Source organism: Bufo gargarizans, chromosome 1 (genome assembly GCF_014858855.1).
Source record: "Bufo gargarizans isolate SCDJY-AF-19 chromosome 1, ASM1485885v1, whole genome shotgun sequence".
Lineage (NCBI taxonomy): Eukaryota > Metazoa > Chordata > Amphibia > Anura > Bufonidae > Bufo > Bufo gargarizans.
Genome location: NC_058080.1, coordinates 654,891,712 through 654,917,076, shown reverse-complemented (window position 1 = coordinate 654,917,076; position 25,365 = coordinate 654,891,712). Strand labels below are relative to the sequence as shown.

Here is a 25,365-nt window from a genome sequence, read left to right as displayed (position 1 = left end):
AAAGAGGGCAATACAACATAAACAGTCTGTTATTGGAGACCTTACAGAGCATAAAACATATGGAGCAACGGCCTGATGCAAAAAGATACACGTGGGCTCCAAAAATGACCAATGTAGGCTATTTACAGTAATAACAAGGCAATACAATATACAGTACACAATGCTAACGTAAATCTGTGTCATCATGGCTCCTTCATGCAAATAGTACGGAATGACTTCACTAGAAAACATGACTGTGTCCCTCCATAAAACTGCGCCACACCTGTGCATGGTTGCGCCTGGTATTGCAGCTTAGCTTTATTAAAGTGAAGGAGGCAGCTCTGTAACACCAGACACAACCCGTGGACAGGTGCGGTGCCATTTCCGGAAGAACGCGGTCATGTTTCTACAGTCCTGGACAACTTCTAAAAATCACAGCTACCTTCTATAAAGGTCATTACTGAAAATGCCCCATTTTGCTGGGGAGAGCATCCTGATAATAAGGGGAGGAAAAGAACGCCCTGCGGATGTCTGCAGCCTCCAGGCGTATACATTACAAAGTTTCCATTTACGCAGTTCCCCAATACATTCCATAAAGTTGGAGGCTCCCTTTAAATACTTAAATTAAAAAAATTAAGAAAATTAAATAAATATCACCCGACAGCCATAAAAAAATATATAAAAAAGTTTCTGCAATATATAAAAGGAGTTCACCAGTCCGGCCTAGCCAGATACTACAATTCCCCGCCAGACCCCATTGACTATAATGGGACCCGGCCTCTTTCCAGCACAAGTGACGGCTATCGGCAGGAATAAAATTGTTGCATGCAACAGTTTTTGTCTGACTGAAACGTCCGGATCCGTTAAATGCAAGTGGGAACCTACCCTAAAATGACTGATCGGCCCCCTACGGCAACAGGTCCTGCTCTCCTAGAGGAAGGCAGATGCGTCTCCATATTTAAACAGACAGTTTATGCCTTTTTATATTCCTGTGTTGAAAAGTAGGCATTATGTCATGGGCATTTTACACCAGAGCTTTGCATTCCACAGAGACAACACGCGAAGAAAGTGAAATCATTGATCCCTCTTGGGCTTTTCTCGAGAACATGTGGGCTTATGCTGCGTAGAAGAAAAGCCGCCTGGATCATGGTTCTATTAACTCGCACAGCGGGCTGGATGTTGTCGCTGGCTAACAACTGGAGAGCCACAGGTTAACAGCGCACAGGGTTTAATGTGCCAACAAACTGGCAATAAGGCTGAAAGTATGCCAACAAGTTCTAAATAAAGCCAAGTCATTAACACATAGGGGAAACGGATTTAGACGCCTTCCAGATACAACACTACGAGGGCATAAAATAGAGAAGAACATGCCTAGGCCAACAGCATTATTCATAATAGAAGGTTTCAATAAACAGATCAAGCACTATACAGTTAATATTTTATTATACATATTAAAATATTCATCAGCTGTTACGGGGTCTTCCATTAAAGAAAGACGACAAAACAACTGCATCTGCATCCAGAGACGAATACAAATCCATTACATAAAATCTACACGGTAGCCTGCATTTAAAAGGGAAAATAGAAATATCAATATCTAGTTTTTTTTCTTTTCAGTGCATTAAAAATGTCCTTGAGTCGAAACTGTAAAGAATCAGGCTAGTTGCTTTATTTAATTCTCATAATGACTTGAACACCTTGCCTTGAAGTCCATTAAAACTCATTGAAGGGGATGTCCCATGAAAAACATTCTACATTTTTCAAACCAGCACCTGGATCAGAATACTAGTAATTGCACGTAATTAAAAATGTTGTATAACCACTGATAACTTCAATACAATAGATCTGTACAGCGCCACCAGCTGTTTGTTCTTTTCCTCACCTGTGTGTCCACATCACCAAGGTGGTCACACATGCTCAGTTCCAAAGTTCAACTTCCACCAACCAAAACCTATAATTCATGACCGTTAGGCCCCTTTCACACGAGCGAGTTTTCCGCGCAGGTGCAATGCGTGACGTGAACGCATACCACCTGCACTGAATCCTGACCCATTCATTTCAATGGGTCTGTGCACATTTTTTTTTTTTCATGCATCAGTTCTGCGTTCACAAAAAGTGGTGCACTACACCGGTAAATGCAAAAGGACAATATATGGCTAAACCTTTCGCCAATATATTCTTATATCAAGAACATACCGGAGCCCGCGCACCCCGTCAAGGTATCTCAAAGTGGCACGGGACCGAACGCTAACCTACCTATGCCATATGGGCAATTGTAGGGGCGTGAGATCCGATACACAGCTAATAACTCCCAGTTACATCCAGTGTGAGATCACACATACAATGGAAGGAGGGAGGAGGCTGTGAGTCCCACCTTTTATTGACTCATGCGACGCAGGCCACACAGGTACACCTGAATATTACCCATAGATCAAAAATAAAGGCACATTCAAACCTGGAGTTGCCACACCTCCAGGAATGCATGTACAAACAAATCACAGAATAAAAAGGCAGAGAATGCTCAAAACCCCATATGCAATTGCGCATTTCCAACTGGGGGAGCAAATCAGTTGTGCGTTGCGTGAGAATCGCAGCCTGTTCTATAGTCTGCGTTTTTCATGCAGCCCTAGCCCTATAGAAGTGAATGGGGCTTTAGTGAAAAAACGCATTCTATCCGGAAGCGGGTGCGGATGCAATGCGTTTTTCACTGATGGTTGCTAAGAGATGTTGTTTGTAAACCTTCAGTTTTTTATCACGCACATGAAAAACGCATCAAAAAGCATTGCACTCGCGAAAAAAGGCCTCATGCACACGACCGTAGTTCTGGTCCGCATCAAAGCCGCAGTTTTTGCGGCTCGGGTACCGACCCATTCACTTTAAAGGGCCACAAAAGATGCGGACAGCACTCAGTGTGCTGTCCGCATCCGTTGCTCCATTACGTAGCCCCGCAAAAAAAAAATAACATGTTCTATTCTTGTCAGTTTCGCGAACAAGAATAGGCATTTCTACAATGGGCCACCTCTTCTGTTCCGCAAATTGCGGAAAACACATGGGCGGCTTCCGTGTTTTGCGGATCTGCAATTTGCGGACCGCAAAAAAAAAAAAAAACTGAACAGTCGTGTGCACGAGGCCAAAACTGACTGAACTTGCTTGCAAAATGGTGCGAGTTTCACTGAACGCACCCTGAATGCATCAGGACCTAATCCGTATCATTCGTGTGAAAGAGGCCTAACAGGACACCGCCCCTGAACATGGGCACGCCCTACTAAGCTGCCAGTTTAAAATAAATCAGAGAAACTGGAGCAATGAATGGGGAGATCTCTGGATCCATGTGCGGTACAGGGCTGGTTCTAGCTTTGTTAGAAAGAGATTGTCATGGACTATAGGATTTTCATATTTCCTTTAATCATGGGATAACCCCTTTTGAGATATTAATTAACAAAAATACACCATCAATATACTAATCAAAGACCCCAACGGATCTGCCAGTTGCAGCTTGTTGATCGTTTCCAGGTAGTAATCAGAAGTGGAAGGAACTTATTTCTACACTGGAAAAAAAAAACGAAAACCTGGAGAACAAGGTAATAAATATGTATTACAAAGGCAATTTACACTACTATTATCTATTCTTAAGAGGAAACACACCAGAGCATACAATAGTAATTCAAGGCTGATACGTACAATATGATATGAACACAATGTGGTTGTCAAGTACACAAAGCATACAATGTACACACAGATTACTCTCCTGGTTCACGTCCATTGATCTCAAATGACTACAGAGCTTGGTTCAATCAAAGCTGGAGCCTCACTTTATGTCACGCTTATTAATTTGCTTAATTCTGTGACTGATAAAGGTCTATGATCCCTAGTGTAACCTCAAATAACTCACCAACTACACCTAGCAAAAAGCTAAAAGGGGGATAAAAATGACAGATATATTGGCGACAAGTCACTGATGTCTAGGTGCCCTAACACAAAATATGTAAAGGGGGCGTCTTCATGAGAAGACAACCAAACTCCATATAACACCACACCAGGGTGTACAGCAGTACAACATAAATAGATATGATGGTCCATGTGATCCTTCTGACGTAAATTGGAAATTAGACCACTGGCAAGGATTAAGATCACCACCTAAGCGTTAAATTAGCAATGTTTCAGGCAGATGAGTTGCTGACAGAGATATGTGACTATAGAACCACCCCATACAGGGCCATCCTAACACATTGGTGGGCCTCGTGCGGAGGTCTCATGAGTGGGCCTAGTTGCCATGGAACCTCCTTACCCCCGGAACACTGTTGATTTTCTTCCTATGTCCCCAGGTAGCGCCCCACAAAGTAAAAACACCTAAATGATGCTCTACACCATAATACAGCCCTCCTTTCTACTCCACAAAGTAAAATGACTGTTATTGGGGGTAAGTGTCTGAACCGCATTTTTTGTGTATTCAATTCTAATTAAAAAAAATGCAAACAGCACACGTGTGTGGTCTACGTTCGTGTAGAAGAAGGGCACTTCACTGCATGAAACATTGGTCATTTAATACTTTGGCCATGGTCACAATAAACCTAAACTGCATGGTTTATAGCTACTTAAAATTAGGAATTTGTCTCAAATTCGGACTTTGGGGTTCTATATGGACACTACAGAGGAGTGTCCCCTCCTCAAGGACGTCCTCTATAGCCAGGGCACAGAGCCACTAAATAAAGAGGGAAGTAAGTGATGCTACATTTTCTCCACACATGACCACCAGATTTTTCTAACACTATACACCCCACAATAATCCTAATTTGCTCTAGCAGGCATATATGAGACACATGGGTGGTCTGCACTAGCGTATCACAGTATAATATCGTTATACAAGTGACCGGTCCTCAGGTTCATCATACATCATGACAAAACACAGGCCTTGATTCACCTCTTATTCCTCTAGAAGTTTCGTACACAACACAGCAGTCAATGTAACGGCTCCATGAAGATGGAGGGGGCTCCAGATAAATAAGTACTAAACCTTGCAATATATTTGCAACGACATTACTTGCACAGCGTGAGCATTAATGGCAGGCGCGGCATATCTCCTCCGCACAGAGCAGGGGACCTAAAATTTATTGATGCAATTATCAATGGTTTTGTTTGCTACACCTGTAATTTAGTGGCTTCCCTCCTTCTCTTCATATAATAGACAATTTAATTTGCTCCATATTTTATAAATAACGCACATTGATGTAACATCAAGAAGTCATTATACTAATAGGGTTTCAATAGGTGACTGGCACTGCAATGTGTACACTGATGTCTTCCCATTGTCTGCTGATTGTTTTAGAGAATACAACTCATTACCGAGGCTGACAAAAACAGCTCTGCTCTTCACACTTTAATATACCCTCAGCGCAGTAATAAAATGCCACCAATGCAGACCACTTACCAAGCATTATATGCGTCATTCACTAGACCTATGAAGTCTTACTTCTGCCCACTCATCTTTTATGACACAAGGCTTGTGGCATGATGCTCTCACCATTACATTAACACAATAGACCAATCAGACATGTGTTTTATCTTCTTAAAAAAAAAACAACAACAAAAAAACATGTAAAATATCAGCATAAGTCATGCTTGCTTTAAAAAACACCCAACGTTCCTGTCCCAGCACTTCCTGGTTTCCCGCTTGTCTCTACCGCCTGGTCCCTTTCAGCACACAGGAAATGACCGCTCAGGCTCTGCCAATCCCTGGCGAAGGTGGATCACTGCTGAAGCCAGTGACTAGTGAAACGGTCAAAAGGGACATAGAGGGACCATGAAGCAGAGACCAGAGAGAACCAGGAAGGGTCACAACAGGTACAGTGGCAGATCGGCGAGTACAGATGTAGCTGAGCTAAACTTGATGGTTAACGCATTAAGAAAAACAACGGAAAGAAAATATTAACTTTTTCAATGGCTTTTACCATGAGAAAACACTGTGACACGTGTTATCAGAGTCAATTTTAGCTTGGCTACATAGTTTCTTCTATACCTTAAAAAAATAAAAAAATAAAAAATAAAAATAAAATAATATATATATATATATATATATATATATATATATATATATATATATATATATGTGTTTTAATATTAGTATATATATATATATATATATATATATATATATATATATATATATATATATATAATCTCTATATCTAGCTCTCTCTAGACCCCCACCCCAATAACATCTACTAAACAATTACCTACCCCCATCATAACATGATCTGTCAACTGTAACGGGGCGCCAAAGGCGCACTTGGTCTCCCATCAGCCGCAGATCTGCTGCTTAGCTTCGGGAGCGAGGATCTGTGTTTGGCCTCGTTCCCAGGGCGGCTTTGCTAGCTGGGAGGCTCCCTGCTCCTAGGTCTGCCTTGAGCGCCGAGCTGATCACTCAGTGCTGTGATTTTCGTCCTATAGGCTGTGTACTTTATTGTTATTAAGCTACCTCTGGAATTGAACCTCGACCTCTTGACACCTCTTCTGCCTGCTCCCTGGACCTTGACGCTACCTCTCGGATTTTGACCTCGGCTTGTTTGCGGATTTGTCTTCGTCTCTTACCTTGTTCTGACTAGACTTCCTGGACTGACCTCGGCTAGTTGACCCGCCTCGCCTTCCGTTTTTTTTTCTACCTCTTGTCTGCTTATTGTTACTTCTCAGTGGCTGCCCTCTTCCCTGCTGTCTCTTTCTCTCTGCTTGCACTTAGTAGGTTAGGGACTCTCGCCCAGTTGCGCTCTGTTACCTAGGGCGGGTGGTGCAAGTAGGCAGGGACAGGGGACTGGGTGGCAGCTCAGGGGGTGCACCTCCGCTCTATCTTGATTCCTGTGACATCAACATTTACTTTCCTACTCAAAGTCAATCTCCATCTTGATGCCAAGTGTCCTAAAACCTTGATGGAGCTGAAATAAGACTATAACCTCATTTTGGACTATCAGTCTTATCTAGAAAAAAAAGTAGTGGGTCCAAGACTCCGGTCTTGAATAAAACCATTAACTTTTATTTCAAATATTTAAGAAGAAAAAAAAAAGGCATACAGCAGGACATCTCCCTACACCGGTCAACTCATTTTGGACTGTACTCCGTCCTTATTCATGACATTTTTTTCAATTATTTTTATATGTAATGGAAATAAAAAATGTATGGTTTTATTTAACCCACTACTTTGTTTCTACAGTGTATGTGCACTGAAGACTGGCAAAGGTGGTGAGCTGGTTGCATTTATTTCTTCATGTATCAGTCTTATGTAGTGCTACCATGCAACCCTGCAGGATATACAGGTCCTTCTAAAAATATTAGCATATTGTGATAAAGTTCATTATTTTCTGTAATGTACTGATAAACATTAGACTTTCATATATTTTAGATTCATTACACACAACTGAAGTAGTTCAAGCCTTTTATTGTTTTAATATTGATGATTTTGGCATACAGCTCATGAAAACCCAAAATTCCTATCTCAAAAAATTAGCATATCATGAAAAGGTTCTCTAAACGCGCTATTAACCTAATCATCTGAATCAACTAATTAACTCTAAACACCTGCAAAAGATTCCTGAGGCTTTTAAAAACTCCCAGCCTGGTTCATTACTCCAAACCGCAATCATGGGTAAGACTGCCGACCTAACTGCTGTCCAGAAGGCCATCATTGACACCCTCAAGCAAGAGGGTAAGACACAGAAAGAAATTTCTGAACGAATAGGCTGTTCCCAGAGCGCTGCATCAAGGCACCTCAGTGGGAAGTCTGTGGGAAGGAAAAAGTGTGGCAGAAAACACTGCACAACGAGAAGAGGTGACCGGACCCTGAGGAAGATTGTGGAGAAGGACCGATTCCAGACCTTGGGGGACCTGCGGAAGCAGTGGACTGAGTCTGGAGTAGAAACATCCAGAGCCACCGTGTACAGGCGTGGGCAGGAAATGGGCTACAGGTGCCGCATTCCCCAGGTCAAGCCACTTTTGAACCAGAAACAGCGGCAGAAGCGCCTGACCTGGGCTACAGAGAAGCAGCACTGGACTGTTGCTCAGTGGTCCAAAGTACTTTTTTCGGATGAAAGCAAATTTTGCATGTCATTCGGAAATCAAGGTGCCAGAGTCTGGAGCAAAACTGGGGAGAGGGAAATGCCAAAATGCCTGAAGTCCAGTGTCAAGTACCCACAGTCAGTGATGGTCTGGGGTGCCATGTCAGCTGCTGGTGTTGGTCCACTGTGTTTTATCAAGGGCAGGGTCAATGCAGCTAGCTATCAGGAGATTTTGGAGCACTTCATGCTTCCATCTGCTGAAAAGCTTTATGGAGACAAAGATTTCACTTTTCAGCACGACCTGGCACCTGCTCACAGTGCCAAAACCACTGGTAAATGGTTTACTGACCATGGTATTACTGTGCTCAATTGGCCTGCCAACTCTCCTGACCTGAACCCCATAGAGAATCTGTGGGATATTGGGAAGAGAAAGTTTAGAGACGCAAGACCCAACACTCTGGATGAGCTTAAGGCCGCTATCGAAGCATCCTGGGCCTCCATAGCACCTCAGCAGTGCCACAGGCTGATTGCCTCCATGCCACGCCGCACTGAAGCAGTCATTTCTGCAAAAGGATTCCCGACCAAGTATTGAGTGCATAACTGAACATAATTATTTGAAGGTTGACTGTTTTTGTATTAAAAACACTTTTCTTTTATTGGTCGGATGAAATATGCTAATTTTTTTAGATAGGAATTTGGGGTTTTCATGAGCTGTAGGCCAAAATCATCAATATTAAAACAATAAAAGGCTTGAACTACTTCAGTTGTGTGTAATGAATCTAAAATATATGAAAGTCTAATGTTTATCAGTACATTACAGAAAATAATGAACTTTATCACAATATGCTAATTTTTTTAGAAGGACCTGTATATTAAAACTTGAACATGTCTAGGTTTCCTAAACGAGTCTGAAACTTGTCATGCATTAGTCGCTTCAAAAATCATCATCGGGTTAGTATTCTGAACCCCTCTATTCTCATGGTCACTCCATCAGATGAGACCAGGACACATACAGATTTTAGGGGAAACTTTAGATCACACATCTAATGCAGTTTCCGCCATGTATCAAAATGAAGCCGACAGCATGAGGAATAGGTCATCCTCCTTGGTCCTGGGGTGCCTAATAGTATAAGTGTACAAGAGATCCTTATGCTGGATGATGCCAAGAAAGTGTACTAGAACAAGTAAGGCTACTTTCACACTGCCGTTTTGGCTTTCCATTTGTGAGATCCATCATGGGCTCTCACAAGCGGTCCAAAACGGATCAGTTTTGCCCTAATGCATTCTGAATGGACAAGGATCCGCTCAGAATGCATCAGTTTTCCTCCGATCAGTCTCCATTCCGCTTTGGAGACGGACACCAGAACTCTGTTTGCAGCGTTTTGGTGTCTGAGGAAACTGAGCCAAACGGATCCTTTCTGACCCACAATGTAAGTCAATGGGGACGGATCAGTTTTCTATGACACAATCTGGCACAATAGAAAATGGATCCGTCCTCCATTGACTTTCAATGGTGTTCAAGACGGATCAGTCTTGGCTATGTTAAAGAAAATACAAACGGATCCGTTCTGAGCGGATGCAGACTGTTGTATTATCTGAACGGATCCGTCTGTGCAGATCCATGACGGATCCGCACCAAACGCGAGTGTGAAAGTAGCCTAATATTAATTACCAAACCAATCAGCAAACAATGTTATCTACGGCAGGTGTTATCTGGGTGCAAAAAGTACTAACTAACACAACAAGGGATGTCCAGAGCCAAGCTGTATGGAAGCTGACCGAACCCTGAAGAAGCACCCCAGTTAGAGCCATCTATGGGGGACTGTGCTGAATAAAGCAGGAATTTATAGTCCATTCATTTTACAAAAGTGCATGCAGCCTATATAGAAGTTATAGTAATATAATATAAAATAATATTCACTGTCAACAGAACTTGTCCCTGTAATAAGCACAGTCATCACTAGTTTCATATCACGGCCCAGCAGACTATTAGTAATGGTAATTACAATCCCCAATAGACAAGCAGGCGACAACATCAGAAGAGTAGTCCACGTGGTCCACTTAGTCTAAAACTGCCCTCCTTGTTCTTCTGTCGACATATCAAAGGCGTTTGATGCCTTTTCCTAGCATATGACCTTTGCATTTCAAAGATGGAAGTTTTGTGCCAACTTTTTGAGTTGGATCGCTGCCCGTTACACCACGGCCCAGATACAATATGCACACATCAACAACGATCACTAGTATTGAAAGATGTAAAATAACGACAGCATACTTAAAGGGATTCTGTCACCAGGTTTCACCCCTGTCAGATAAAAATATGCTGATGTTCAGGGCGTCTTCACGATTCCAAATGTGGGCTTATAAATGTCATCTGTAGGCTTATTTAGCTAAAAAAAATAGCTATTACTAACCTGTCAGTCAAACAAATAAGGTGCCCAAGGGGATGTCAATGAATGCAAGGTGCCGGCCGCACCCACCGCCATTCATGCCCAGCGCCGCCTTTCCAGACCTCTGCGCCGCCTCTCGCTCTCCCTCCCTCCTTCTGCTGTAACATCTCGCGCTTGCTCACAGGGCTCTGCCTGATGCACCCGTGCGGACTTCTCCATTTGGCTTCATACAGCGAAGTGCGCATGCGCCGGCACTTCGCTCAACCCCTGTATGCGCGAGATGTTACAGCAGGAGGAGGGGGGAGGGAGGGAGAGCGAGAGGCGGCACAGAGGATTAGGAGGCGGCGCAAAAGTCTGGAAAGGCGGCGCTGGGCACGAACGGCGGCGGGTGCGGCCGGCACCTTGCATCCATTGACATCCCCTTGGGCACCTTATTTGTTTGACTGACAGGTTAGTAATAGCTATTTTTTTTAGCTAAATAAGCCTACAGATGACATTTATAAGCCCACATTTGGAATCGTGAAGACGCCCTGAACATCAGCATATTTTTATCTGACAGGGGTGAAACCTGGTGACAGAATCCCTTTAAGAGAACCGGTCCCACTGAACATACAGTCCAATCTGCCGGCAACATGTTATAGAGCAAGGGGAGCTGAGCAGATTGATATATCGTTTTATGGAAAATTATTTGGTATAACTTGTATTTTATTCCTTTATATTCCTGCTCATTCTATGCCCAGGAGTCCAGTGGGCAGTCCTACTCAATGACTATAGGTTTGAATAGAAACTCCCATTGAAAGAGCAGTGATTAGAATTAATGAAATACAAGTTAGGCCTCGTGCGCACAACCATTCATGTCAATGGGGCCACAAAAGTTGCGAACAGCACACTGTGTGCTATTATCGTTCCATGGCCCAAGACCATGTCCTATTCTTGTCTGTTTTGCGAACAAGAATAGACATTTGTAACATAGCATGGGAACTGTGGAAGGGAAAATGCAGGTTGCACATGGCCAGTATCAGTGTTTTCCGGATCCGTTATTTGTGGGCCGCAAAAACAGATACTGTGGTGTGCAGCAGGCCTTATACTATTTATCTGTCGGCTCAGCTCCTCCTGCTCTATAACGTGCTGCCTGCTGATGTGACACCATGTTCAATGCTTCATATGCTCCCCCCAAATTCTATTTTAAAATTTATCAGGAAACCGCAATGGGACTCCTAGATCAGACCTATCGGTTCACAGTCACCAGTCAGATTATACCTATCCATTTGCCAGTGCCGTTTGGAATTAAAGCTGAACTGGGCAACACGGACACATGTACAGTTTTGATCAACGAGGTCCAATATTATACCTGTCCTCACCACCAACTGCTCACTGTTATACAGTACATCACTTTCACTACAAAGTATATCATCAGATATACCCTAGTGCAGGGATCAGCAACCTTCGGCACTCTAGCTGCTGTGAAACTACAACTCCCAGCATGCAAACATGCTCAGGTGCTCTTCTAACTCCCAAAGAAGTGAGTAAAGCATTCTGGGAGTTGTAGTTTCACAGCTGGAGTGCCGAATGTTTCTGATCCCTGCCCTAGTGTGTGGGATACGGAGATCAGGTTGTGGTCTATTGGAAAAAGTGAAGTACACGTATGGGGGGGGGGGAGAAAAGAAAAGGAAAATGAAAATAAATAAAAAGATAAACTAAAAACTCTCTAATGGCGTTCACAGTCCACAAGTAAGCAACATCTGCCTATGAAAAAAGCACATTTCTTACATTTACCAATAATATACAATTGATCTATAACCAACACATAGAAATGTAGACTAGCTGTGCCTCGGCTGCATTCAGTCCATTTCATGGCAAGGTACGACCGATTCTTATATTCTCCAGTAGGGGTCACTCTCGAACTCTGTTTTAATGCAGATTATGAAAGCGGTAAAAAAATAATAATATATAATATATAAAATACTTTTGTTGTCAAAGGGACAGGGAATAAACTCTGCTGGAGACTAACTGACATATTCCTAGTTTTCTCGGAAACCGCAAGACACAGTTTATCTACTTGGGGTTAGCTGGAAAATTACATCTGCAACAAAGGGCTAGGTTAGAACAAAGCGAGGCTCTTGAATATTACTCCCCATTATTGGCTTGTCCTTGTCACAGCACTGAGCACAAGCAGGCTGCATTATATGGTGTGACTTGACGCTTTTTATCTAAAACCGATAAATATTTTGCGAAATATTAAATATAAAACAAGGGCAAAATTTACAGTCCTAGCCATCCATAATCCATGGTGGCCACAATAAGGTACATGTGAATTTAGCTTTATTATTCTCAAGGAAGCAAATAAAGCATCATGGATTTATGAAAGAAAAAAGTAACAGTTATATACATACTACACACATATTGTATTAATGTGCTATAATAATAGCTGGAGGGACAGGGCTTTAAAGTCAACCAAGAGTTAAAATATATATATGTGTTTTGGTACATTGGCAATATATAATACAGCAATTGCTGCAGGCAGCATCTTATAGATCAGGAGGAGCTGAGCAGATTGATATATAGTTTTGTAGGAAAAGGTTCAGTAAAACTTTTATTGAAATCCTTGCTCTTTCTTGGCTTAGGAGTCCAGTGGGCGGTCCCATTCATTGACTGACAGTTATCCCTGTATGAACAGCCACACAAGGAAGACTGTCCTAGGAGATGTGCGCTTGGCAGCCAAATCCAACCCTATGCTCCATGTTGATTGTTAGTCAGAATCCAGAGATGCAAATGATTTTATATTATTACAAATTAGCCCCTTGGTGCAATGAGGGCGTTGAGGTTGCATCTTGAGCTCTAGTCAGTTTCTCCCACCCATCAGCTGTTTGAGAAGTCACTGATGCTTGCAGTAGTGTCGCGGCCTCCTCTCAGCTTACCAAGCACAGCGCCCTACATTGTATAGCGGCGGTGCTCGGTATCACAGCTCAGCTCCATTCACTTCAATGTCAACGCCACTCCCTTCTCAAACAGTTGATGGATGGGGGTCCTGAGTGTGGGATCTTCGCTGATCAGATACTGATGACCTATCCTGAGGATAGGTCATTGGTTAAAAAAAAAAAAAAAAAAACTTTAAAGAAGCACCCCCACAAAAAGTATTATTCTCTGACCTGTTAGAAAGGTACAGGATTTAAATTGTAGTTAAAGGGAACCTGTCACCAGGATTTTGGGTATAGAGCTGAGGACATGGGTTGCTAGATGGCCGCTAGCACATCCGCAATACCCAGTCCCCATAGCTCTGTGTGCTTTTATTGTATAAAAAAAATATTTGATACATATGCAAATTGACCTGATGAGTCCTGTCCCTGACTCATCTCACATACAGGACTCATCTCTGGTTAATTTGCATATCCATCAAATCGTTTTTTTTTTTACACAATAAAAGCACAGAGAGCTATGGGGACTGGGTATTGCGGATGTGCTAGTGGCCATCTAGCAACCCATGTCCTCAGCTCTATACCCACAGGTTCCCTTTAAAGTAATCTTCTTACCAGTGACTGTATTTGCAAGTTATAACCTCCCTTCTGAGCCTCAGCTGTGTCATGTGACAAGCACTCAGATCTCCAACTGACACAGGACAGGAAGTCAGTTGTTTCTTTCTTTATTCCTATGAGACCGACATTGGGGCTCTCATGGAAATGCATAGAGAAAATGGCTCCATGTCCACACACAAGATGCTGTGTTATCTGAGAGTCAGAGTGTTGGGCACATGACACAGCTGAGGATCAGCAGGGAGGTTATAATTTAAAATACAATTACTGGTAAGAAAATAACCTTCACTACAATTCACATGTACCTTTTTAACAGGTCACAGAATACATTTTTTTGTGGGAGTGCTTTTTTTAAAGATACAACACTTAACAGAATGAAACTTCAGTTTTCGGTTTTATGGTTTCTTTTATCCCAACAGCGTGGCTCGTAGCAATTCCTGCTAGTGGTGACTGGTTGATTTCTGGAATATACAATGGACACATTTGCCATCCACGTCACGTACATATGAAATCCAGAGGCATATGGCCATAAAACAAATGTCGTTCTTTCAGTAAGGGCTGATCTGGTAACATGGAGCTAGATAGATGCCCACACTACTCATAGAATGTCATTTCAGGGGACAGACACATTAACCAAATCCTGAATAGATTTACAGATAAGCAGTCTGCAAAAGACCATGGATTCTCCGATTCTCTAAATTGTATACGTCCTTAGACTGTACTTCATTCTAATTTCTTATTAACTATATTAAATAACAATTAATGAAACAATGATATTTCATTAAGTTTCTATTAACAGAAGTGGATTATTGATTGAAGATCATCTCAGTCATGGCCTGTGATGATATATGTACTGTATTTGCCAACGCTGAGCTGATGTTTCCAGTTTTGAGAACCAGCCACCGTATTACTAGTCATTGATGGAAACTGGAACAGCTCAATCACAAATCTTTAAAGGGATTGTACAGGATTAGAAAAACACGGTGGCTTTCTTCCAGAAATAACACCACCTCTGTCCATGACTTGTGCCCGTTGGTGCAGCTCAGCTCCACTGAGGTGAATGTGGCTGAGATGCAATACCACACACAACCCATAGATAGTTGTGTCATGTTTTTTTTTTATCCAGAACAAACCCCTTATAGACTAGGACCACACAGACTTTGGCCACGTAGAGGCTACATCACAATATCATGAAAGTGAATGTGGTAGTGTTGCAAGCCAACGCCATCGAGACAATCAAGTCTCCGGAAATCCATCAGGTCTGGATTTCTAGTGACTTGCTTGTCAAGATGTGCCATGTAGCCCTAGCCCAAATCATCATAGATCAGGAGCAGCCAAACGCAGGACCGAGTCCATTCAATTTTTTTTTGTGGGCCATATTAATTTAAATAGGGCGGCAAAAAAACAAAAACGGAAATGACTCTGTGTACATTTCATATCCGTATGTCCGCAAGTCTGTCCCGCATAAAAATAAAAAGTCCTTTTCTTGTCCATTGTTACATCCGTTTTTTTGAGGATCCGTTGTAACATGGACATCACACGTATGTCATCAGTTTTTTTTTTTGCGGATCAGTGTTTTACAATTGTGCGCATTAGCTAATATCGTTATCCATACTTTCTATTTTGCTGCCTGGATTCATTTTTCCATCACATTATACGCTGTTCATTTGCATGGTTACGACCACCCTGCAATCAGTCAGCGGTGGTTGTGCTTGCACACTATAGGAAAAAGTGTCGGTCTCTGGTGGCTGGGACCGTGGGAGCTCACATAGGCTGGTACTTTTTTTCTATAGTGTGCAAGCACGACTACCGCTGCTGGATTACAGGGTGGTCGTAACCATGGAGACTAGCAGTGTATAATGTGAAGCCAGCAAAGGAGGAAATACATTAGTGAGTGCCTTGTATTAACTTTCTCTACATGATAAATGCCATTTGCTGAAGTGAGACAACCCCTTTAAATGTTATGAACATATCCACAGCCACCCAAAAAGTCAAAAACAGTGTCCTCTTTTGATCTCTGTTGGGGCTGTTTGTGTTGGTATACAACATCTGTCACTGGTACACACTGACAAAAAATCCTGTGTACATGCATCCACAGCCTAAAAGGTAGCCATACAAAGACTCATCACAACAGCTGAACCTTCCAATTTTGCCAAGATAGACTATTTAATATGCATAGAAAAAAAATGTTTTTTGCAAAGTTAGTTTGGCATATACCGTATTTTTTGCTTTATAAGACGCTCCCCCCCCCTCCCCCCAAGTAGGGGGGAACTGGCCGTGCGTCTTATAAAGAGAATACTAGTGAGCGATTTGATTATCCTGGAAGTGCTTCCGATACTCACCCTCCCTGATCTTCTTGCTAGGGCCCGCTCCTCACTGTCCTAATCCAGTACAGCATCAGGACGTAGTGTGCACACTATGATCTGACGCTGCCAGAGAAGACAGAGGAGCGCGATGCCGAACCAGGAGTGGAGCCGCAGCGCAGGAGAGGTAAGAGAAGTTTTTTATTTTAGTCTGATGGGGTCTAAAAGAAAAGAGCTGATCTGAGGTCTGATGGGAGTCTAAAAGAAAAGGGCTGATCTGAGGTCTGATGGGGGTTTTAAAGAAAAAGGTCTGATGGGGTTTGAAAGAAAAGGGCGGATGGGGTCTGAAAGAAAAGGTCTGATCTGAGGTCTGATGGGGGTCTGACATGGAGGGATGATATGGAGGGCTGATATGGGGGTCTGATGTGATATCCTGATATTTATGGGGGTCTGTTCTGATGTCCTGATATTTATGGGGGTCTGATCTTACTTTCCTCCTCTAAAATCTGGGGTGCGTCTCATCATCGGGTGCGTCTTATAAAGCAAAAAAAATACCTGTGTATGGGTAAAAAAAAAACAAGCAATGGGTCTATAGTATAATAGAATAGTGGCATCCATCAGATGTCTACAGATGCCTCCCTCTTTGTGACTACACTAACCCTAGCCCTGAGTACAGAAGTCGGGCTAATCACATCTGAAGTCGAAACAACAAAAACTGTAAAAAAGCAGGAGAAAAAGGGGCTTGTGTTTACATAAAACTGAAAGACAAGAGCAAGGATCTACGTGTTAAACAGCATTCAGCCTGACTTAAAACATTAAGATCAAGCAGATTGCACGAATGGAGGAAACGTATTTGCATCTCTGCTCCTGGATAGCTTGATAAATAACTAAATGAAAATGTGATACAGTTGGCTTCACACGGCAGTAATGATTTAGTACAAGGACCTGAATGAGAAACAAGGCTGTAACAATCTCACGGACCCAGGAAACAAGATGGGATTTGCAACTGTGCTTTGCTAAAACAAGAAGACGAAAGAAGAAGAATAAAAGAAAGTAGTAACTGGATAGAACATATGCAAGATCCAGAATAGATTAAAGCATGGGGCGTATATTGACCAAGCTAGGGGGAGTATTGATTGCCAGGCTTCTGAAAATAAAACTAAATAACACAGAAGTAGAATTAAACTGTACGAGACATTTGCTGCCTCATTTTACAATCTCATCATCTCCTAATCACCACGTTAACATTAGAACCTGCGGAGAATACAGATCTTTTAATCCCTTGGTTTGAGAAGACGCTCTAATGTGGCGACATCCAGAAGAAGAGAAAGCCCAGCTTCATTTTTATCTGGCAGGAAAGTGCACACAACAGCCATTTGGTATGCAACAAAATGAAACGCAATTCTAAAATTGTACACAATTCAAAAACGAATGGCCTATAGGATAGACCATCAATATCAGATTGTTGGAGGTCCAACTTTTAGCATCTACATGATCCGTTTATTGGAGAAGCAACATCTTTCCAGCAACAACCACCTCCCCTTCATTGTTTACAGAGCACAGCGCCATACTTTAAAGGGGTTGGCCATTTTCTGCGTAGTGTTGACCAGTGTGTTGGTAAGATGATTATATGGTATGGCACTTACTAATATAGTCTTTGTTAAAATTATGCACCATCTTTTATATTTCATAAGGTACGTCCCCTTGTTTGCCAAGCCTTTTGTGCTGTCCACACAGCAGTCTTGTCCATAAGATGGCCGCTGATGGAGGGTCATGTGACCAGTCAGAACACCTCCATGTGATGTCTCCTCCATTTAAATACACTGCACCTGCACATGTTGGGATTTTAGTGCAGGTACAGTGTGCTGGAATAAAGGAAACATCACATGGAGGTGATTTACCTGGTCACATCCCCCTACATCAGCGGCCATCTTATGGACAGCAAAAAAGATCTGCCTAACAAGGGGCATGGCTTATGAAATATAGAAAATGATACAGAATGTCAACAAAGACTATATTAGTAGAGTGCGGTAGAGTAATCTTATATACATATTGGTCAACAGTAGCCAGAAGGTGGCCAATCCCTTTAAGTACTGGCTGTGCTTGGTATTGCAGCTCATTCCTGTTTAAGTGAATGGGAAGTAAAAGTACATTTTTTGCAAATCTATTAACCATCATTAAAGGGGTTGGCCACTTTCCGAATACTGTTGATCAAGGAGGATGTGGCTGATCAAGGGGACATGGCTGATGAGACATGGCAAACGGCACAGAATATCAACAAAAACTATTAGTAAGTGCCATATAAGTAATCTTACATACACATTGATCGACACTCGTCAGAATGTGGCCAACCCCTTTAAATTTTAAGAAAAATTAAGTAATAAAAAACATCAATACTCTCATATTTCGACAAATTCCTATTACAATCAACAGTGCTCAACATAATGTAATAGGTCGCTCATTCTAAGGGCTCAACATAATGAGTAACCTACTGTAAGGTAGGTGTGCTGAGAGTCTATAGGATAGGTCATCAATTTAGTAGAGTGCCAATGGTTTTTGACAATGTCATGCCATAAATGCCCAGAACCCTTCACTTAAGTAGTAGATAGAGAGTAGTAAAATTTCTTGAAAATTAATTTGGATTAGAATTGGCTGAATTGGAGCACTCGGGTTGAATTTATTCGGACCAGAGTCAAAACACCTGACCAACTGCCCTGAAAAGTTGTGGATGACATTCTCGCTCATGTCAAGCTCTCTAACACCAAGAGGTTAGTAATCTGAAAATGAATGGCTGATTTTTTTGTTCATGTTAAAAAAAAATTCAACGGGCAAAAACATTTTTGCTTTTTGGCGGCAAATGAGTACGCACACTGCCTGGGGCCATGTGATCCATCTTCTTTCCAGATCTGAAAAATGTCTGACGGCATGTTGAGAAATTTGCCCAAATTGCGAAATATTTGGATTTCACCTAAAATTGTTTGGGGAAATTAAGGTTGAATTCCATTCATTTAGAATTATTTCGCTCATCTCTCGTAGCAGACCAGATTTTTCACAGAATTACTTGCTGAAGGCACCGGCAATTTTGCAGTATTCTGTAATCAGAAGTCCATTCGCTGACTCCAGATTGAAGCTTGGAGGGCCTGGCTTGTGGACCGATTGGATGATTACCTCCCATAAAAAGGTACGGTTACACGACGACGCTGGTCGCGGCCAGGTTCGCTGAGTAGCGGTGATCCCATAGAAAGGAATGGGATCACTGCACCTGTCTCAAGAAATCTAGCAGTGTTGGACACTGTGATCCCATTTAATTCTATGGGATCACTGCTACTCGGTGAAGCTGGCCGCTAGACTTACAGCAACTAAATAAATGAAAGAGGAAAAAAGAAAACTCCAGTTCTATTTATTCATTATAGTCTCTTATGCATACAGGCTTGGACTGGCCCACGAGACTTTAATGAATAAATAGAACTGGAGTTAGGAAAACTCTCGGAATTAAGGCATTTGACTACATTTAGGGCGATTTCACACGAACGGATGCCGTGCGGGTAATCCGCTGCGTGAAAGAGAGCCAAGCCCCGCTCCGGACAGCAGAGACCCGGAGCAGTAACATGATTGATAATGCTCCGTGCCTCTCTGTGACCTTTTTACTACAAAATCACAGCGAGATAAAGTTGTCACCGTGATTTTGTCGTAAAAATGTCACCGAGAGGCAAAGAGCATTATCAATCATGTTACTGCTCCGTGTCTCTTCTGTCCAGAGTGGGGCCTGGCACTCTTTCACGCAGTGGATTACCCGCACGGCATCCGCTTGTGTAAAAGAGCCCTTAGGGTCCATTCACACGTCTGTATGTGTTTTGCGGATCAGCAAAACACAGACACCGGCAATGTGCTTTCCGCATTTTGCGGACCGCATATCGCCAGCAGTTTCATAGAAAATGTAGAGATTGCGAGAATCCCATTTGGAGGGATCTGCATGGGATTATGATTATCCCATAGGTTGCTTAGGGCATTTGTGGCAGGAGTTTTCCCGCCAAAATCAGGGTAAGGAAGGTTAATTTTAGTATGGTTTCTGGGTTGAGGCTGGGAAGTTTAGGGTGCCCAGCAACAGTTAGGGCATTGGTGGATTAGTTTGGGGTGGTGTGTGGAAAGGTGTATATAATGCGTTGACCGCCAGCATTAGGCTGTCTGGCAAGCCGCATCTTTGTTCAGCTGCCCCTCCCGCCCTCCCCATTATTTTGTCCTGTCACAGCCACTTTATTATAAGGAGGGGTAAAGTCGCTTGTCAATAAGTGGCGAGCGGACGAGCTGGTCTAATTCAGTGGTCGTTATTAATCTTACAATTATATGGTTATTTATTGTTTGAGCTGTTCTTTAATAAAGTTGGCCGTGGCCTAATTTTATCCATTTATAATTGTGTCCATGTGTCTTATTTGTAGCATTATTGGTTTAATGTAAGAATGGGTTTAATATAATCTATAATCCCAAATCCCATGCCTTTTCTTGTCCGCAATTACGGATAAGAATAGGACATGTTCTATTTTTTTGCGGAACAGAAGTGCAGATCTGCGGATGCGGACAGCACATTCCGTCCCCCATTGAAAATGAATGGGTCTGCACCTGTTCAGCAAAATTGCGGAGCGCATGTGGACCCATTTTGAGGATGTGTGAATGGACCTTTAGAGTATTTCTTTTTGGACTTTGTGGATGCATAAGAAAAATGTACCAAACTGTAAAAAAAAAACAAAAAAAAACAAACTGCCATACAGGTGGGCTGGCATGCGGATGGATTATGCTCTCATTTATGCTACAAAATGAAGACGAGATAGGTCTGGCTACAACATGGGGAGAGTGAATGGTAACCTAGTGCTTTGTAACTTTTTTGTGAAGTCAGGATAGCATCTCCGGTTTATTAAAGGGGTCGTCTCACTTCAGTAAATGGCATTTATCATGTAGAGATAATACAAGGCACTTACTAATGTATTGTGGTTGTCCATATTGCCTCCTTTGCTGTCTGGATTTATTTTTCCAGACCATTTTACACTGCATGCTTCCAGGGGTTATAACCACCGCTGCAGCGCAGATACGAGGTGCGTGTCTACGTACGCTCCCACAGTCCTGGCCACCAGAGTTGTGAAGTTTTTTTTCCTATAGTGTGCAAGCATGACCACCACTGCTGGATTGCAGGGTGGTCCTAACCATGGAAACGAGAAGTGCATAATTTGATAGAAAAATTAATCAAGCCAGTAATTTAGGCAATATGGACAATTACAATACATTAGTAAGTGCCTTGTATTAACTTTCTCTACATTATAAATGTGAGACGACCCCTAATTGTATCTACGGTAATATACATCATTTTAATACATTACAACATATATAGAAATACTTGAGAAATAGAGCTCATGGGCCATAAATATATCGAAGACATATCTTCTCCTGGACCAGAAGCTGAGGTCTAAAGGAAAGATATCTACTGCTTAAAAAAATAAAAAGAATAAAAAGAAAGAAAATAAAGCGGCAGCCAAAACGAATGGGGCTCGGTGTCATTTACAGCAGCTTTCAAGGGTCTACTGTGAATTTATTCTCACTGGCCAAGCCAGCGATTTCTCCATGTACGGCTCAATACAAGGTGACTGCTTTACCTTTCCAAAAGATCAATTTGGAAGCAGAATAATGTGCAGATGCTGAACTGTCAGACGGAGGAGCAGTAAAGGCGTCAGAGAGCTGTGATTCTCCATGCGCTGCCGAACTGTAAAGCATAGTTAGAAGTGCTGTTCAAGACAAGCTGTAAGGTGCCAGGCCCCCCGGAAGAGTTATCACCCTCAAAACCCATCAGCTTGTGTAAATTCACCCCGTCAACAACACGGGAAATCATTCAAGCTGGCCAATAAATGCTTGCTGGTAATGATAACTTTACAGAGCAAACTAAAAAACCTAGAGCAAACGTATCTGATATACTGAAAACCATAACAACTAGCTATTATAATAATATTATAGGGTAAAATGGATACTTTTTATTTTGTTTATACTTTCATTTTAGCTTTACTGTGCCTTTAACAGCAAATTATGGTAAGGGCTTCCTTAAAATGTTATGCATACCATTATGTTGGCATGGCAACTCCGCTCGCAAATTAAGAGAGTGCAATTTTAGAACGGTTAGCTGCCCAGTATTTCTTTACCGTACATTTGATGAGCAGGCATTAAACATTGCTTATGTGAAACCCAACTACACAAAAACACAGCCATCCTCATTAAGTGAAGAAGGTTACTGCAGAAGTTGCCTTATAAAAATTATACACCATATTTTGGCTTTAAATATAAAAATAAATAAATAAATAAATAAATAAATTAAAAATCAGGTTATATCCGCTCAATTTCATACTAAAAATAAGCAATTTCTATTACGGGGAAAAAATAAAAAAAAAATAATAAAAATAATATATATATATATATATATATATATATATATATATATATATATATATATATATACATATATATATTTTAGTGTAATGCAGATCATGGGCAGACTTGTGTATATTGTGTTACATCCACATGTGATTAAAAAAAAGCAGACTGGCTGTGGATGTTGTGGGGGATTTCATCTTGTGCATTGTAAAGTGGTGAAAATCTACAACATAAATTGGAATGCTTTTAGCTTTTTTTTTTTTCTTTTCTCTTTTCCTCTCCCTTGGATTGGTATGGGTTAATGGTAAGGTATAACTTTCGCTTTGACATTTAGTAATTCGTTCATGTGGGACCTTTAGAATTTTGTTGCTATGAATTATATAATCTGTATTCCATTTTTTTTTTATGAAATAAAAATTTAAAATCACCATGCTAGGGATTCTTTCCACATTGAGTGGATGAGTTTTGGCAAAAATACCATCCACTTTGTTGCTACTGTAATATGCTTTAGATTTTACACCCGCAAAATCCAACAAAAGGCTTATGGCATACCTATAGATCTCAAATGGGAAGGCTGGCAGAGAAGCGCCCACACGTGTGGAGTAAATTTCCATTAAGGCAGGCATCCTCAAACTGCGGCCCTCCAGCTGTTGTAAAACTACAACTCCCACAATGCCCTGCTGTAGGCCGATACCTGTAGGCTGTTTGGGCATGCTGGGAGTTGTAGTTTTGCAACAGCTGGAGGGCCGCAGTTTGAGGATGCCTGCATTAAGGTCTAATGGATGGAAGGAAATAATGGGGACCAGACTCTCACCACCATGACATATGTGATATCTGATTTGAGGAAATCATATCGGCACCATAGTATCTTAAGACGGGCTGAGGGAGCGGCCGATTGTCGGGATTGAAGCGTTCCTCCCCGACAGTCAGCTGGTCGTTCAGTGAAGGAGTCTGCTGCACAGTCTCCTTCACAGTATGAGGACGCGATCCCTTGTCCCCATACAGAATCACTGTTTCTGCAAATCATCGTTTAGAAACGATGATCGGTGATGTCTGCACAAGCGACAGGATCACCTGATCGCACGTTTTGCTCGTTCATTGGGTGATCGGCAGCACATTTAGATGGCCAGATTATTGGGAACAGTCGTTTCCAAAGATGCAATCATGCAGTAAGCTATGTTATTATCTACGTGAAAAAAAAAATAACTAAAATTTAAAGCGGACACAACATTTTTGAACATTAGGCCATCAGATATTTGGGGAGCCTGCACATTACAATGTTGTATGATGACGCAGCGACACACGTGCATGCACCTACATCACACGCTCCTTTCACACTACATTCTGTACAACTACAGACGCCATACAACCAATGCCCAGGATTCCCTTTGGTTCCCAAGACCAAAGATGTACAGCTGAGAAAGGACTAAACAGGACCAAAACATCCAGCATCAATCAATTAGTGCATACTCACATGGACGCACTGAGCCTGAACGGAATATAATGCTCTAAATGGCAAGGACTTTTTTGTGGAGTGCCAAGAACGTGGAGGATTACCTATTGAGGTTAGTTTTTTTCTAAAGTAAAAGTTTTATAGAAAATTGTACCCAACCATTAAAAAAAAATATATAATAAGATACATGTGCCAATAAAAAGGTGGGCATTTATATTAGTCATTCACATACAGATATAGACAAAAACACTCCTGAAAATTAGAACTGCACCATGACCTAAACATTCAGTTTCATGATGGAGAAGGAACCCATAGGACATGGAGAATACTAGAGGAGATACTCGATAGCCCAGTTCAGACAAAGCCTTCTCCAGCCATTACTTAGTAAATCTGAAGGCTGCATCCCTGCCAATTTCTGCAACATTTCCAACACATAAAAATGCTCTTGTCTCATTCAAGGTTGAATAGCAACGAAAAAGTTTTTGCACAGGCTAGCAATTTCTTTTTGTCGTAGATTCTGGCTGAGGACACGGTTACGGCAGGAAATAAAAATTACACTGCTCAGGAAGGAAGCTAATGAGCTCCCCTCCTCCAAGTGCCATTAGACGACTTCCTGAATACATGAGAAGCACATCAGTTCAAAAGATAGGCAAACACAGACCATGTACATTTCATCACATTCAAAAGGCACATATGCCAGGCATCCAAACCCAACATGGGAACCTTCTGACCACCCATCACTATGTAACACAAGCGCGACACCTGCAACATCCATGCAAAATACAGCGGGATGCATGTGAACTGCACTGTCGATTGTCAATTTGGACTAGACATATGCTTTCCATTACACAGCATGGATTTAAAACGGATGACCTTGGAATAACTCCTTGAGCTACATTGCATGGCTCAGATGTTGCCTTCACGGATACATTTTGAAGGTTACGTCTTATTGCAGGAGAGGATAACATAATGTATGTTCAATGTGATGCTGAAGAAGAGCAGGTCCTTTCTAGGTCAGAAATACATTTTCACACGATTTGGCCAATTGCTGAACCTTTTAAGTCTGGCCCTAAAATGTAAAATAAGGTCAGTAAACGTGTACAAACTGGTAGTATGGATGTTGTCAGAGACTGTCCAATTTCTGACTGTTACAGCAAAAAAATAAAAAAATTCACACAAACGTAAAAATTTAAAAGGAAGCACCAAACTTATATATATATATTTTTTTTTTTTTTAGAGGGACGCCTAAAATAAACCTCCTAA

At 41.8% G+C, this 25,365-nt stretch overlaps 1 protein-coding gene across 2 annotated transcripts in view; it reads right to left on the bottom strand.

Annotated features, from left to right (window-relative positions):
• Positions 1–25,365, bottom strand: part of SSBP2 (single stranded DNA binding protein 2) — a 191,232-nt gene that overhangs the window by 36,826 nt on the left and 129,041 nt on the right. The window lies entirely within an intron of this gene.